This window comes from Pteropus medius, unplaced genomic scaffold (assembly GCF_902729225.1).
Source record: "Pteropus medius unplaced genomic scaffold, Ma_sr-lr_union100, whole genome shotgun sequence".
Taxonomy (NCBI): domain Eukaryota; kingdom Metazoa; phylum Chordata; class Mammalia; order Chiroptera; family Pteropodidae; genus Pteropus; species Pteropus medius.
Genome location: NW_024346824.1, coordinates 254,504 through 270,031, shown reverse-complemented (window position 1 = coordinate 270,031; position 15,528 = coordinate 254,504).

Genomic DNA, 15,528 nt, shown 5'->3' with positions numbered 1-15,528 from the left:
GAGGATTAAGTGGGGTGCTTAGAACAGTGCTTGGCACATAGTAAGCACTTTAAAAAGGTGTATTATTATTATTATCATTATTAATAGTAGTACCCTGGGCAAAACCTCACCAAATAAGGCCACTTAAGTCAGAGTGGAGAATATTTGATGTAAATGAGTAGGGGCTAGCTTTATGTCTGGGGACTTACGGTGGTATTCCTAGCACAGTGGGATGATGCAAAGGCAGGATTACCAGGCGGAGCTGTTGGGGTGGTGGTACTAGGAGATTGTTGCTAAGTGAAGGTGTTGTCAGATGCTGGTGTTGCCAAATAGCTTGCAGTCTGTTATCCAATGACAAGATCTCTTCAGTCCCTAACTGGTAGACCCATCACCCTGACTTCTGGAGGAAAGGAACCCAGCCCATGCCCTAATAATACTTAGCCAACAGCCACTGATAAGTTTACATCCTGGATGATGGTGCTCTAAGGCCTGAGGCCAGGGAATGGCCAGGTTGAAGTGGTAGGGGCTGAGCTGGCCCTAGAGCAAGAGTTTCCTGGAACAGCTGCTGTGTTAGAAATGCCTCAGCCTGTTCCCCTTTGTTTGCCCTGTGGCAGAGGAGGGAAAGCAGGGCAGAAAGTAGGAAGGAGTGACTCTTTAGGATCCCAAAAGAGGCTCTTTGGGGAGGAAGTAGCTGAGGACCCTTGAAGTCACCTGAGGCTGCCAGTTCCTGCCTGGATGTTGGTTGGGCATTTGTGGGGCAGAAGAGGTCTCAAGGCTGATCCAGGATGCCACAAGGCTATAGACCACTCCATGGGGCGGCCCCCTATCCTGGGCTTCAGAACTAGCTGGGTGATGGGTCTGACTTCTAAGCCACAGTTGTTAAGGGGCTGAGGGGCCCGAAGAGTTCCCTGAGATGCCTTGTGTGGATGAAAAAAAAAGGGTTCTGTGGAAAGTAACCTCCCAGGGTGATCTGATCATAAATTCCTAATTGAGAAGGTCATGGAGGGTAGCGATGACCCAGGCACATAACTTTTTAATAAAAGACCTATCCATTGATCTTGTGCATCTAGGTTAATAGACTTTTGAGATGTCAGAAGTAATACCCCTCGAAGGCATAACCATCCTCAAGAAGCACATAATCTTTTTTAACTATCCTGTAATCTAATCCCCACCTTACTTCCTCCCACCTCCATAAAATCTTCCTTATGTCCCTGCCTTAATTTCAAATACATAAAAAAAGTTGCAAAACTTATTTTCTGGAGCATTTGAGATCTTGCTCCCTAGCATATGTCATCAGTTTGGCACAAATAAACTACTATAAAAATTCCCTACAGGTTTAGACATTTCTTACATTAACACTTAGGACACCTGGTTCCCCCTGCCCCCACCAGCCCGTGTCCCTGAATCTTCTCATCCTGGACTCCTGCACTCCAAGTTCAAGGCCCTTCCTACTCCCCAGGAAGACTGACTGCTGAGAAGACCTAAGGATGATGGAGTGAGAGAAGCTCTGGTCAGCCTTGGTTCAGAGAACCACATCATCTCAGGCCATAGCATAGCTCTTAGGGAGCCCCATGGGTTGGACCAACCTACCAGGTAGCCTCAGGAGACACAAGGTCAGGTGAGGTGCACTCTGGGCAGGAGCCACAGCCTGATCTCAGGGGAACGGGTAGGGACTGAAGCCTGGCTGGCAAGGACTCTGCCCTGGCTTTCATCATTCTCATACCACGTTCTTGCTTGGAGGCCCTGCCTTGGTCTGCTGGCCTTGACCCTCTCAGAGGTAGAAGAGTCTTTAAGAGTAAGTGACTTACAGGACTCAGGACAGCGTGGCAGAAGCAGAACCTGCCCTGGGAAGCCCTAGAGTCCCGCCCTCTCCTCTGGGCCTCTGCTTACCCATCTGCTCAAAAAGCATGTTGGATAACCCAGCAACATGTAATGGCCGCTTCCACTTCCACTATGCCATATGGAGACCTCCAGCTTTTGGTAGCTACTCTCAGACTTAATGGTAATCCCGTGATCCTCATGCTGATTAGGAGCAAAAGATAACTGCATTGCTGGGGTGCTTAACAAGTGCGGCCTGGAGTCAGGCTCATAAGGATTTGAAACTAGTTCTTTCTCTAGCTAGCTCTGACTTGGGCAAGTCACTTAACTTCTGTGAGCCTCATTTATCTGATCTGTAGTAATAGCTCACACTGTTGTCCTGGGGATCTGGTAAGACAATTTGTGTGTACAGAACAAACCTTATAGTTGGCTCCCAACAAATGTTAATTTTCTTTCTTCATTCCTTCTGATTGGCAAGATATCTTTGATTAATGACAATGGAAAAATACATTTATCTTCTAGGTTTAAGAACATAAAACATGAGGGCCTTAAAAAAAAAAAAAGGAGTGACGTGGTTCCATATGTAGCAAAAGAAGAATGTCTGCTTGTGAGATCCTGCTCATGTCAGTGGAGCCAAAGGTCCATGGTTCACGCCGCTACCCGGAATTGTCTTCGACATATCCTTCAGCTGCTAAGCAGGGTCAGGCCTGGTTAGTACTTGGATGGGAGACCACCTAGGAAGACCAGATGCTGTAGGCATAAGTAATAATAATAATAACAATAATAATAATAATAATAATAATAATAATAAAGAGAGAGAGAGAGAAGGATTCTTCAAGGAGGTACAAAGGTTGCCTTGTCAGTGCATTCACTCTGAGCCCACCTAGCAACACAGAGATGTCCTTTGAGGGGGTCACATCTAATTGTGGAGACAAACATAAGAAGATTAAGTTATAAAATAATGTGGCAAGGCCTAATGGATCTTAGTGCACAGACTTTAGAATACGAGATTTTGTTTAAGGGGTGGAAGTCTGGGAAGGCCTCACAGAAGAGGAGATGATGGAAATGAAACCTTAAGGATGAGTAAGAGGTCCTGAGACATAGGAGGTCATGCCAGGCAAAGGGAACACCACAGACATGGAAGTGCGATAGAGGACGGTGGGTACAGAAACAATGAGCAGCTTGGGCTGGCTGGGTGTTCGCTGAATGGGAAATTGGTAAGGCCTAAGGCTGAGAGGATGGAAGGAGGCCTTGAATCCTCATCCTGAGGATAGTGGGGAGCCATTAAAAGGATTCTGAGCAAAGGAGTAAAATGACCACATCTGTGCTTTGTAAAGATAACACTGCCTTCCAGTTGCCAGAATCCTCAGACCCTCGTCCCATCTCTCCTGGACTGTTGCAGCAGTGTCCTAATGGATCCCCTCTGATTCAACATCCAACAACAGATGAATTTTAAAAATGCAAATCTGACCATTTCATCCCCCAGTTTAAAGTCTACCTATTATGTGTTCAACTAATGTTTGATGAATAAAAGACTAAATGAATGAAGAGGCTATCTGTAATAGCTCCTTCCTTTATGTTTCTAGGTCTATGGGTCTAAATAAAGCACTTCCTGATTTCCTTTCTGGGAGAAGAAAGACCAGAGAAAGGAAAGAACTTGCTCAAGGTCACACATCAAGTTAGCAGCAGTGGGACTCTGCTTCCCATCCTGTTGGGATTCTTAGGGACAGCCCTTGAGGAGAAAACCCCAGGCCATGTTTTGTCTGGTATCTGAGTCTCCAGGATGGACCCTCCAGACCAGCGCTAGGAATACCACAGAACATTCCCCCTGCCATACATAACCATCAGCTTCTTGTCCCTTCCAGCCAGAAGTAGGGTTGAGATCTGCAATTCCTTTTCCTCAGCTTGCAGCCTTGATCTCTCCCTTTGGAGCTGTCCTTAAGAAGAGCATCATGGATATGCTAGGCTTTGGGCTGGGTGTGGGATTCTAGGCCACCCTAATTATTAGGATAGACTGAGTTCTAGAACTAAGATGGGTCTGTGCTGGGTTGTAGGCTTTGGGGTAGATGGTTCTAAGCTGAACGCTGTGCTGCTCTAGTCTCTAGATTTTGGATTTAGCTTTAGTCTGAATTCTAGGCTCTGAGCTTTGGGCCTTCTGGCTCTGGCTTCTAGACTGTGAGCTGGGTGATAGGCCCAGGGGTTAGCTCTAAGTTCTAAGCCCTGGTCTTTGGCTGTGGCTGGACTTTAAGTCTGGACTGAGTTGTGCTCTGGTTTCTGCAGTCTTGGTTCTAGGCTCTGAAATTTAGTTCTGCATTCTGAGCTGGACTTTGGACCAGGGCTGGGCTTACTATGTTGGATAGGAGTAGGGGAGTCGCAGAAAGGAGAGTAGCAAATTCTTGAACCTCTCCCCTCACCCCACTCTTCTTCCTGGAGACTCAGTTTTGCTCCTTCCTTATAGTAGAAATGGCCAAAGTGAAGGTGGTAGTAATTTTGCTTGAGTTTTCCAAGGACTTCCCTGACCACCAGGAAGAAATGAGAGGTAAAAGATAGGGCAGGTAGAATGTGGAAAATTCCTCAGGTGGCTAGGATCCATCCTGCCTGTTCTCAAGGACCTTCCCACAGATCAGAGAGCAGTGAGGAAACACAGGTCTGGCCCACAGCCTGGGTCTGTGAGAAGGCATGGGAAGGAAACAGCAACAGGAGCTGGAACTGAGACCGAGAGGCTCCGATCCCCACCTTTCCTACCTTATTCCTCAAGACTTTACCCCACACTCTGTCCCAGCCAGAAGGTGAGCTCAAAAATCTCGGTTCCCAGAAGAGGTAATTCCCAGGGCTCATCTAAGACCTTGTTCAAGTTCTGCTCTTACCTTGACTGCCTTCTCCCTCATAATGCACTGCTTCATATTTTATTCCCCTTCAAGGAAGGTCCCCATCCTCCAATGTCTGCTCCAGAGCCTAATGCCCAGCAGAATTCCTCCCTAGCCCCACTGCTGGACATGCTCACTCCACAATGCTGCCATGAACACAAGGCCCATGTGCGTGTGACAGACTTCACTGAAGGGGCAGGAATTCCTGTAGGGAAATACAACTAGAAGAAATAATTTTAAATTGAACATGTCACATGACTATCCAAAAGAAAAACAACCAAAACTTGTTAACAGGATGTCCCGTCATGAGTACACTCAGTTCCTAACTTTATTCTCCTGTCTCAGATCTTTCTTCCCTCACACCCACAGAAAGATACCACCTTCTCAGCTCTCCACCAGGCAAAATCTCCACCAGACTCTGTGCAGGAAACCTCATCCCCTAAGCCACATGGAGTAGGATCAACAGGATAAGAAATACTTTGCAGAACAGTTTCTAAAATCTGAGTTATTAGGTCTGAAAGAATATCACAGCAAGAGGATGGAGGGGTGTAGGAAATGGGCTTCAGCCCAATAGCCTAGGGTGAGCTTGGTAATTTTTACTCTGTGTCCTGTCTCTTTAAGGTCTCTCCGTCGACGAGATGTTAGGAGCTATACCTCCTCCTCATTGTTCAGACTGGGCCTTTGGGGGCAAGTGAGGATGATGTGGGTGGCGGGGGGTTAAATGTAGATCAAATGGATACACACACACAGATACCTATAAAAAACAAATATTTATTCTCAGGAACAAGATAGTCTAAATCCACACTGAGGAAGAAAAACGCTTTCCCAAGAACCTCATAGTTTGGTCTCTGCCCATAGTGTCAATAACTCAAATTATTTTTTAGAGAAATGTCAGTTGCTCTGGGTACATCCTCTTGTTTCATTCTGTGCCCTAGCCTACCATGCATTTAAGAAATGGACCTGGCATTTTATATAATGTCCTTGTGTGTATAATGTCTTTTTAAGTGCTTTGGATATATAATGTCCTTGTTAGCGCTTTGAAAAGATTACTTCCTTCACTTTGGACCAGATGAAAGTCATGGCGGGGTGGAGGGCTAGAATTCTTCCCACTCCTGAGGAGAGCAATCCAGAAGTGTGAGGCACTGGGTTTTCCAAATACAAACTCTTCTTTATGTCTCAGATCCTTTCCCTACTCTGACCACTTCATCCTCCCTTACAGGTATTTGTCTGTCTTAGAAAAGCCTTGATCTGAAGCACACAGGGATGTAAACCTCCTGATCATGCTCAGTTCTTGGCATGTTTCATGTTTGTTCTTTCTATCTTGCCAGCCAAACTGGGAGCCCCAGGATGCAGGGACTTGGTCAGGATCCCTTCATTCAGATGTGCATTTACTGAGCCCTGACACTGTGTCAGGCAGAGTCCTCAAGGAGTTCAGGGTCTAGAGGGAAAGGCCAATACATGAACAAATCATTAGAATAAATATCTGCTAAAAAATTATGATAGAGGGAAAGAGAGGAAAGGTATGAGCAAGGTTGCCATGTTGCACAACGCTGGGGGTCTATATAACTGGTAACATGCAAGATATATGTGATAGATCTGGTCATGTACAAACCTAAGGAGGCATCTGACCCAGTCTGGGAAGTCTTGGCAAGTCCCTTAAGGATACCAGGTATTAGCTGAGACTCAAAGGGCAAGTGTACCAGGCAGATGAGGAATGAAGGGCAACTCAGGCACAGCAAACAGCATGTGTAAAGCCACAGCGGGGTGAGAGCACATGCTAAGTGTTGGTAAATATCAGAAAATAATTTTGGCAGAAGCACTGGGCACATGTGGAAGAATGCCTACAGCTGGTTTGTTAAATGAATTAATGAATGCAACAAAGACTATATGGTTGACCCTTGAATGACATGGGGGTCAAGGGCACCGACTCCGCCTTAGTGCTGTCAAACATCTGAACGTAACTATAGACTCTTCCAAAACTTGACTATAGTCATCCCTTGGTATCCACAGGGAATTGGTTTCAGGAACCCTGAGGATACCAAAGTCCATAGATGCTCAAGTCCCTTCAATAAAATGGCATAGAGCAATGCATGCAGTTAGCCCTCCACATCCGCAGATTCCCAACTCTGGGTGCAAATCCCGAGGATACAGAGGGCTGGCTGTATATTTATTGGGGAAAAAAATCCGCATATAAGTGGACCCATGCAGTCCAAATATGTTGTTCAAGGGTCAATTGTAATAACAAAAGTCATAATCATCAACATTTGTTAACCACTCACTCTATATTGGGCATTGTACTAAGGGGTTTATGTGAATTTTCTCATTTTAATTTCACAACAATCCCATGAGGTAGGTTCATTATTATCCTCCCTTCTACAGATAAGGAAATTGAGGCTCAGAGGAGTTAGTCAGCTTGCTCAAGGTCACAGAGCTAGAGAATGGCAGAGCCAGCATGGAAACCCAGATTTCCTGGACTCTAGCCCTTGACTACTGCTTCCCTCAATACTAGTGCCCTTAACTTTGGGCAGGGGTGGCCTCAATGCACACACAGGAGGGCACCAGCGGTCACCTCGGTCTCCTTTGAGCTTCACTGGCAGCAGTGGTTCATTGGGCATTAGCATGAAAAGAGTCAGCTTCTCTTGAGCAGAAGGGGAAAATTTGCCTTATGAGCAAATTCTCCAGGCATATGTGAAAAACCCCTAGGATTCCCAGAGCTCTCTGGGAGAACTTTGAGGGAGGCTGGGGTCCTGCAGAACAAGAAAAACACTGTTTGGTGATTGTTCTTATCTTAGGCGTGGCACGGCCTGGTTACACCCTGAAAAAATGTCAAATTCTCTTCAGCAGTCTCATGTCTGCATCTCCACATCACCTGTTTTTCAAATCCATCAGGACCTCCTACTTCTCCACTTCTCTATTCTCACCCAACCTAGCAGTCGTTCCTACAACTACTTTGTTGTTCCTTCCCTAGGGCTGGCGTTCTTTGTGCTGACACCTTCTCCTGCCTTCATCCTGGGTCAGACCCAGCTGATTCCAATCTTTGTTCGTATCCCAGGTTACCGTGAGCTGTTGGAGGAAACCACGTAGTCACATGCAGTCTCTGAGTTCACCTGCTCCACAGCCCTTTGCCCAGTCCTTGCCAACTTGCTGGCTTTCCTCAGCTTCATTCTAGGGTTTTCCTCTTTACATGACGTTAAATGTTATAGCTCTAAAGACCTCTTCCTTTACTCCCCTTTCTTCTTTACCTCATCCTCTCCCACCCCTTCAGTGATCATATTTATACTTATATCTCCCCAATCTACACCTTCACCCAGATCTGGATGCCTGAACATGTATGTCACATGATTGATAATATCACTGACATTTTTTGGTTTGTTAGATACGGCGCTTGGTGAATGACAAGAACCCTGCCCTTGTGAGCTAGGCACTTAGAATACAGTATATTGGCAGAGAGCTGAAGGGACAAGAGAAGAAACAGCTGATCCAAGTTGAGTGTATCGGTTAGGCTTGGGTTTGGCTGTGGGTGACAGAAAACCCCAAATCAAGGTCGTTACAACCAGTACTATTCCAGAGGTAGTATGGTGGATGCATGATCATCAGAGCTCAGCACTGTTTCATTGCTCTACCATCGTCTGCCATTTTTAACACAACTCTTCTATCTCGTTGTCTAGTATGGCTGCTCAGGCTCTAATCATCACATTTGCATTCTGCCTGTCCAAAGGAGGAAGGTGGTAAAACAGCACACTCTCCCTTTAAAAATAGTTCCTGGAAGTTACACGAAACACTTATGTTCACAAGCTGTTGACTAGTACTCAGTCACAAAGCCATACCTAGCTGCAAGGAATTCTGGGAAATATGGTTTTTACTGCAGGCCAAACTGTACCCAGCTAAAAAGCAGCCTGGGTGTAGCTTGGCCTTCGAAGTCCCTAAACTTTCTTTTTGAGCCTGGAGCTCCAAGAGAAGCCATTTGAATTGGGCTAACTCCCTCAGCAGGGAAGCTCTGGAAGCTCTAGGGCAGGGCTGCAGTACTGAGGCAATCATCTAGGACCAGCTCCTGGCCTCACTGACCTCACTGGCCTCGACCACTGGTCAAAGGCAGAATTCCAGCTGGAGAATTCTGCCAGACACATCACCAGGACTTCCAAAGGTTATGTTTATTTCCCTGCGATTTTTGCAGACAACAGGGCAGGGCTGTCAGCTAGGTGTAGAGTATCTTGGTTCTTTAGAGAATAGATCCAACCCCCTTGACACTGCCCCTCTCTGCTCCTACAGTGAATGGACAATGACATTGGCCTGGACCACCTCAGAGAGTTTACTGGGAAATCCCAAACACACCGACACCTCCCCATTGCCTAACAAAGCTCTTCAGCTCACACTTTCCTCCTGTCCTACTTTACATGAGACACACATCACGTATAGACACATTAACACACATTGCTTATGCCATACACCCAGGTCCACATCTATCTCTACAAGTTATTCACATATGAAAGTCACATACACATACCACACCCATGCTACATAAAAGCACAGCCCTCCAACTACCCACATCACTTATAGATACACACATATTATAGATACACTTATAGATACACACAGACATATACATCTACACATGATGTTCTAACATGGCTATACTTAGCACACACCATGCCACATGTACATCCATACCTACGCATTCTCTCACCCACGCATCACGCCCAGACTCCCACTGATGTTGGTTCCTGTGGGGGGGGGCAGGGTCCCCAAGTTTCCTTATCCATGGGAACCATTGCCTTCTGAGCTTTGATGAGACAGAGATTCAGCAAGGTAATTGGAGGGAAAAAGGAAGCACCCCTACCTCCCTAACCCAAATACATATACTCAACCCACAGCAAGGGAGACTCATAGAAGAGAGATCGGCCTTTCCTCCAGTACCCTCTTGATCTGTGTTTGCTCCTGACATCAGGGACAGGACGTTCTGGGCAGGTAGTGTCTTGGCTCTAGCCCCACTACCTAAAATGTCCTAGGGACAACAATCGAAGTCAGAAGCCTGGAAGCAAGGCTGTACCAGGTCCACTAATGTCATAGTTACAGAAAAGCCCTTATGCAATGGGTACTGTGAAATGTGCAGGGCGTCTACGAGAGCTGAGCTAATGGACCTTGGTAAAGGGATAAAGAGGAAAGGCCCTCAGGGTTATTGACACCTACTCTGTGCCAGGCACCGTGCCCAGACCTCAGCAGCATTATCTCCTGTCATTCTCACATCAATTGTTATCCCATTTTATAAACAAGAGAATGGGGGCCCAAGAAGATGCTTAAATCCTCACAGCCAGTTAACGATTGGGTCTTGCTTTGGACCTGAGATTTTTTTTGTCCCTATAGCACTGGCCAGAGCTCTGATGGTGGGCCAGAAAGCTGCAGCAAGGTGCCTCCAGGGTCGGGGTAATCCCAGAAGTGAGCAGGCTGCATGAGGCTCTGTTTTAGTCTTCTCTCATTCTTCTTCCTTCTAACTAGGAAGGCAGAAAACTTTAGCCTAGGAAAGTAGAACTGGGGACCAGGAGACTAGGAAACAGTTGGATAGTTGTGAGTTTAGATACAATGCCACAGGCTAAACAAATATTAGACCTGGATATTGATCCAAAGCTAGTGTCAGGCCAGGAGCTAGAGCTCAAGCTTGAAGCAGATCAGAGATCAGAGCTAGAACCGGAGTTGGAGCTCAGTCAAGAGCTGGACCTGGAGCTGCTATTGTTGCTAAGGTGAATCCAAGCCAGGGAAAGGGGAATAACCAGCTACATGTCCTTGGCATGTTACTTATGCACTCTGAGCTTCAGTTTCCTCCTTGGTGTGTTTGAGATTTCTGTAGAATGGGGAAAATTTTATTTCTTCCACAGGATTCTCATGAAGATTAGACAAAACATATGTGATGGTGTCTGGCACATTGTAAGAGCCAAAGCATGTTTCAAATCTCAGCCCTGCCCCAGCCCAGATCTCTGGCTCGCAGTCAAGATCATTAGCCTCTATCAATGACAATTATAATACCTCCTGGTCACAAAGGGTGGGGCTCCCTAGCCTGACCTGCGGGAATCCTACCACGTGGCAGCTACAGGCACCTCTGGTCTCCCAACTTGCCATCGGCTGAGAAAAATGTCCTGGGTGCTCTGTCTGCTCACCCTCCAGCCATTGGGGCCCAGCTGGGCCCTTCTTCTGAGTTCCCCTTCCCAATAGTGTCCCTGAGACCCACCAAGTAACCCTGGGGGACTGGAAAGTGCCTCTGAAAAGCACTGAGGTATCCTGAACTTGACTGGGGTCTTGCTCCACCTCCCCCTTCACTGGGCTACAGCAGGCTCTGGTCAGAATCCCTTCTAACCACCTATTTCTCAGTCCACCTCTGCAGTGAGGTACTGGGGAGGGTCCAGCCCTGCAGGATGGAGGCTAAGGTCATCTTAGGAGGCAGCTGAACCTTGCAGAGTCTTTCAAGCTTCTCTCCCGCTCCTTTAACAACCTTTCAGACCCTTAATCCCTTAATGTAACTTTAACGTAAACAGGATCTCAGGGTCTGTCGTAGATCCTGCTCTTCCCAAGCAGCTCTGGGGAGATTTTGCCCACTCCCCAGGCCTCCTGTCTCTCCAAGGTGCATCTTAAGCCCAGCTCTCTCCTGAGCACCAAACCCCTGATAGCCCACTGATCACCTCATGACAGACACAGACTTTCAGACCCCACATGGCTAAAATCAAACTCATTCTTTACCTCTAGACCCTTAGGTCAATGAATGGGTCTACCTCCTCCTACCTACTCTCCTGGGCTGGAAACCTAAGCGTCAATCAGTCCTGCCTCCTCTCTCTACCCCATACTCCACATCCTGTCAATTCTACTTTCTAAGTACTTGTCACCTATCTGTTCTTTCTTTCCATATCCACTCCAGTTACTGGGAAGGGCTCCATATCTTCTACTCCATATCTTCAATCATTAACTTCTGGCCTCTAGCTCTGCTGTGGAAACCCAACAGCCTACAGATCTTTTCTTTGATTCAGAGGATTCGAAAGGTGTAAACAGTCCCATTCTGACTTGTTTGAGAAATCTTGTATTAGAAGATGTCCCGGAAGGCAACATTTTAAAATCACGTAATCAATAATCACAACTTAAATAAAATATTTGCCTTTCAAAATAAATTTGCCTTACAGACCCTTGCAATAGTGGCTTACCTGAGAATTTTTTTCTGGTACAATTAACACCACTTTGCAAAAGACATACAAAAATGCACTATAAAAAAAGAGACTGCCTCTAGCATAATACCCAATAGCGAGTTTCCCGGGCCTTCGATCTTTTTTAAAAAAGCCAAAATCTGAGTTTTAGATGAAATTTCACAATGCTTAAATGTAGGCAATCAGTTTTTTAAAAACTTTAAATTCACTGTTCAGCCCTCCTGTATTGCAACTTTCAGCCTCTCTACCGCATCCTCTACAGCACTCTTAAAATGGTCTTTTGCAATAATAAAAAATTATTTTTAAAAAATCCTACAGTTAATGAATGCTTAGTAGTTGCAGATATGGTTCCAAGTGCTTCACATGGAATTCATTTAATCCAACACTCAAGAAAGTAATGGATCACCAAATTCTCCGTGCATTTAACCCAACACTCCACCCACTGAGGCCCAGAAGGGTTAAGTAATTTGCCCAAGTTACACAGCTAGCAAGTGGAGAGGCCAGGATTCAAATCCATCCATCCGACCACAGAGCCATGGAACTGTGAGCGTCCTTGGGATCATGGACTGTTTTGCTCCTGCCACAGCTGAATAAACGATGGATGCGTAAATGAGTGAATGTATGAATAAATGAACCAAAGTGCAGATCTAGTCTCCTCTGCCCAGTTGCTACCTGCCTGAAAGCCGCGCGCCCTGCCCCAGCCAAGAAGTCGCGCCTGGGGTCCGCGGCGACTCAGCGGGAAGCCAGGCTTTTACAATGCAGGTGCGGGCTGCTCCCTCCCTTCCGCCACTTTGATGCTCATGGACAGCCCCGTCCGCTGCTTCCTGCTCAAAGCCCCGGGCCTGCGACGTCCGGCTGCCCGCCCTCCGGCCTCCAAACCCTACCCAGCCCTGGAGCTGGAGAAGGGAGTACGGAGGAGGCGTCCCTCAGCGTTTGCCGAGTCCTTGTAAGCGGGCTGGTTTCCCCGTCCTAAGTCCACTTCCTGGCTGTGTGCTTGGGGCACGTCTGCCAGCGGAGCCACCACCGATTTTTCGCTTCCTCCTCTTTCCCGTCCTGCCCCCACCTCCTTGATACAGTGTCGCGGTGCTCAGGCACTCAGACCAATTTAAATTCAGCACCCACCCAAACCCTCCATAAGTATAACAATAGCTTCTACATCAGGGAACACATTCTAGAGGATGGTAATGCCTAGTTGAGAGCATGGGTAATCTCATTTAATCTTCACAACAGCCAATGCATGATGAGTCTTCTTATTCCCTTTTGACAAGTTAGGAGACTGGAAGACCAGATTGTCCCACTCCAGTGTCTTGCTTGTTCCGCACAGTGTTCAGTGCACCCGCTCCAACATTTTGGCTCAGGGACTTGAGCCAGGCCTGGGGATACAGATCCGGGTGGGTACTTCCCTGGCCCTCAGGAAACACCCCTTATGATGAAGGACCACTTTCCAATGCTGCGTGAACTAGGAACTCGCTTCGTTGCTGGGTGGACAGAAAGATATGCCTGAGCACTTAAGCATAGAGAGATTTCAGGTTTGGGGAGCAGCTTGCGCAAAGTCGGAGATTGGGTGGGCCTCTGGGTCAAGCTCTTGCAACGGCACAGCAGTGTTCCTCCCACTGTACCCTCCTATAGTCCCGGCCTGCTGATACTGGGTGCTCCATCCATAGGGACATCTTTAAGTGTGTCTGTGTTGGCAAGACCTCTGGAAAGCTTTTCTCCTCCCCATAAGACCTAAAGTAGGAAAAGCCTAGGCAATGATGTCCTAGTAAATATTTAACAGCTGGCATGGGATGAGGGGAAACCCTGATATGTAGAATTTGTAGGAATATTTATTCTATCATGGCCAATGTGAGGCTACCGAAGTTGGAGATGGACAGTAGCACACCTTATATAGTACTTCCACCCTAACAGGTACAATATAGTAAAATAAGTAGAGAATGATGAGTTTGGAGTCTTTACTATCTTGGTTTTTAGCATTTATTTAAATGTAAATTTATGCAATTAAAATTTTAATGACCGTGTTTAACAATCAGCTCCCACAATTCCTGAAAATGCAACAACTGGCTTTCATCAAGCCAATACAAGCAACTCCAGCACAGCATCGTGCCTAGGACTCTCAGGTCCTGGGGAAGGCAGCTTCTTCTGCTTCCTCCAGCCTCAGGGCTCCTATGCACAGGATTCACCATCTCTTTAGTCTGGGTTTCCCTCTAGTGGACAAAAGAATCATTCCAGGTGATTCTCTTGCTCCACCTGTGCCAAGAACTCAGAACCCAAAGCAGGGTGTGGTTGAGGTTTGTCACCCCTCATGAGAAAAGTTTCTTAAGGAAGGTCCATATGGTTTCACAATTGTCCTCAGGCACTGAGCACTTGGTATTCCACCTCTCTGAGGGGCAGTGCCTGGAAGGCCCCCTCAGCTTCAGCCATTATCACAGTCTCCAGAGCTTCAACAATCCCATCTCATCCCCCATGTGATAGTTCAGGCTCACTACATTAGCCTTTCAAGTATGGGGGAATCCCCGATCAGATCTATCTCCAAGAAGGCAAACTGAAAGACTCTGTTCGTGTTAAGGATTACATATTCACATAACTCACAGCCCACCGGGGAAATACATATGAGGGCCATTCATATGTTTTGGGCACATCTAAGAAAATGGAGTCAATTAAATGTACAGATGAGGCTCAGAACTCCCCCTCCTACATTACACTTGGACTCTCTTCTTCCAGAAGTGATCTTTCCAAAGCATGGGTATATTTTGTATAAACATATATCTCCATTCATAAACCTCCTATAATTCTCCATTGTTTTTAGCATCAGTCCTCAGCCAGGCATTCAAAGCTTTGGTCAAAACTCCACCCATACTGTTTACCTTAAATCTCCAAAGAAAGAAAGAAAAGAAAACTGACATTTAAAAATTATTTTCTGGGCCAGGCACTGTGCTAAACACTTTGCAAACAGTATTTATTTAATTCTCCAATAACGCTGATAATTAAGGATAACCACTTTAAAGATGGGAAAACTGAGTCAGTACAGCTGGCTCAGTATGATAGTTTCCAAACAGATAAGTTTTATATTCAGTCTACTTCTCTTTGTTCTTGAAAGGTGGCCCCTGTCTCTTCAGGCCTGGTCCATTCCCCAGACTGGCTGCAGAGTGAGGCACAAAATTTCCAGAACCCTTTCTCACTGCTCTTAAGGTAAGGCCACATTCTTGAGGGTTCTAAGGAAAAGACTGCTTTTTCAGTGAAACTCAAGCAGAGGTAACAGAGCCACAGACATGGGATAAAAAATCAGACTTTAATCTGATTAAATTCTTCTGCTATCGCCAAAGTTCTTCCTCTCCCTTCCTCCCTTTTTCCCTCCCTAACTCTCCCTTCTTATCCTCTCCCAAATTCATCTCCTTACCTTCCACTGGAATCCTAGACATCTTTAAGGCTCAGATCGAATTTCTCTCCCCAGAATGCTCTCTCAGACAACCTGGTTCAGAATCCGCCCAATGAAAGTGAGAATTGTTGCAGTTTGAAAGGAAGAGCAGATTTCTGGCTAAATATGAGGATTGATCACATGTGTTTATTTCTACTCACTCCTGCAATTCTATTAAAATGACAATAAATGGATTAGGTTTAAAAAGTATGAACTGCTTAATGGATATGGGGTTTCTTTCTTGGGTGGTGAAAATGTTGAAGAGAGA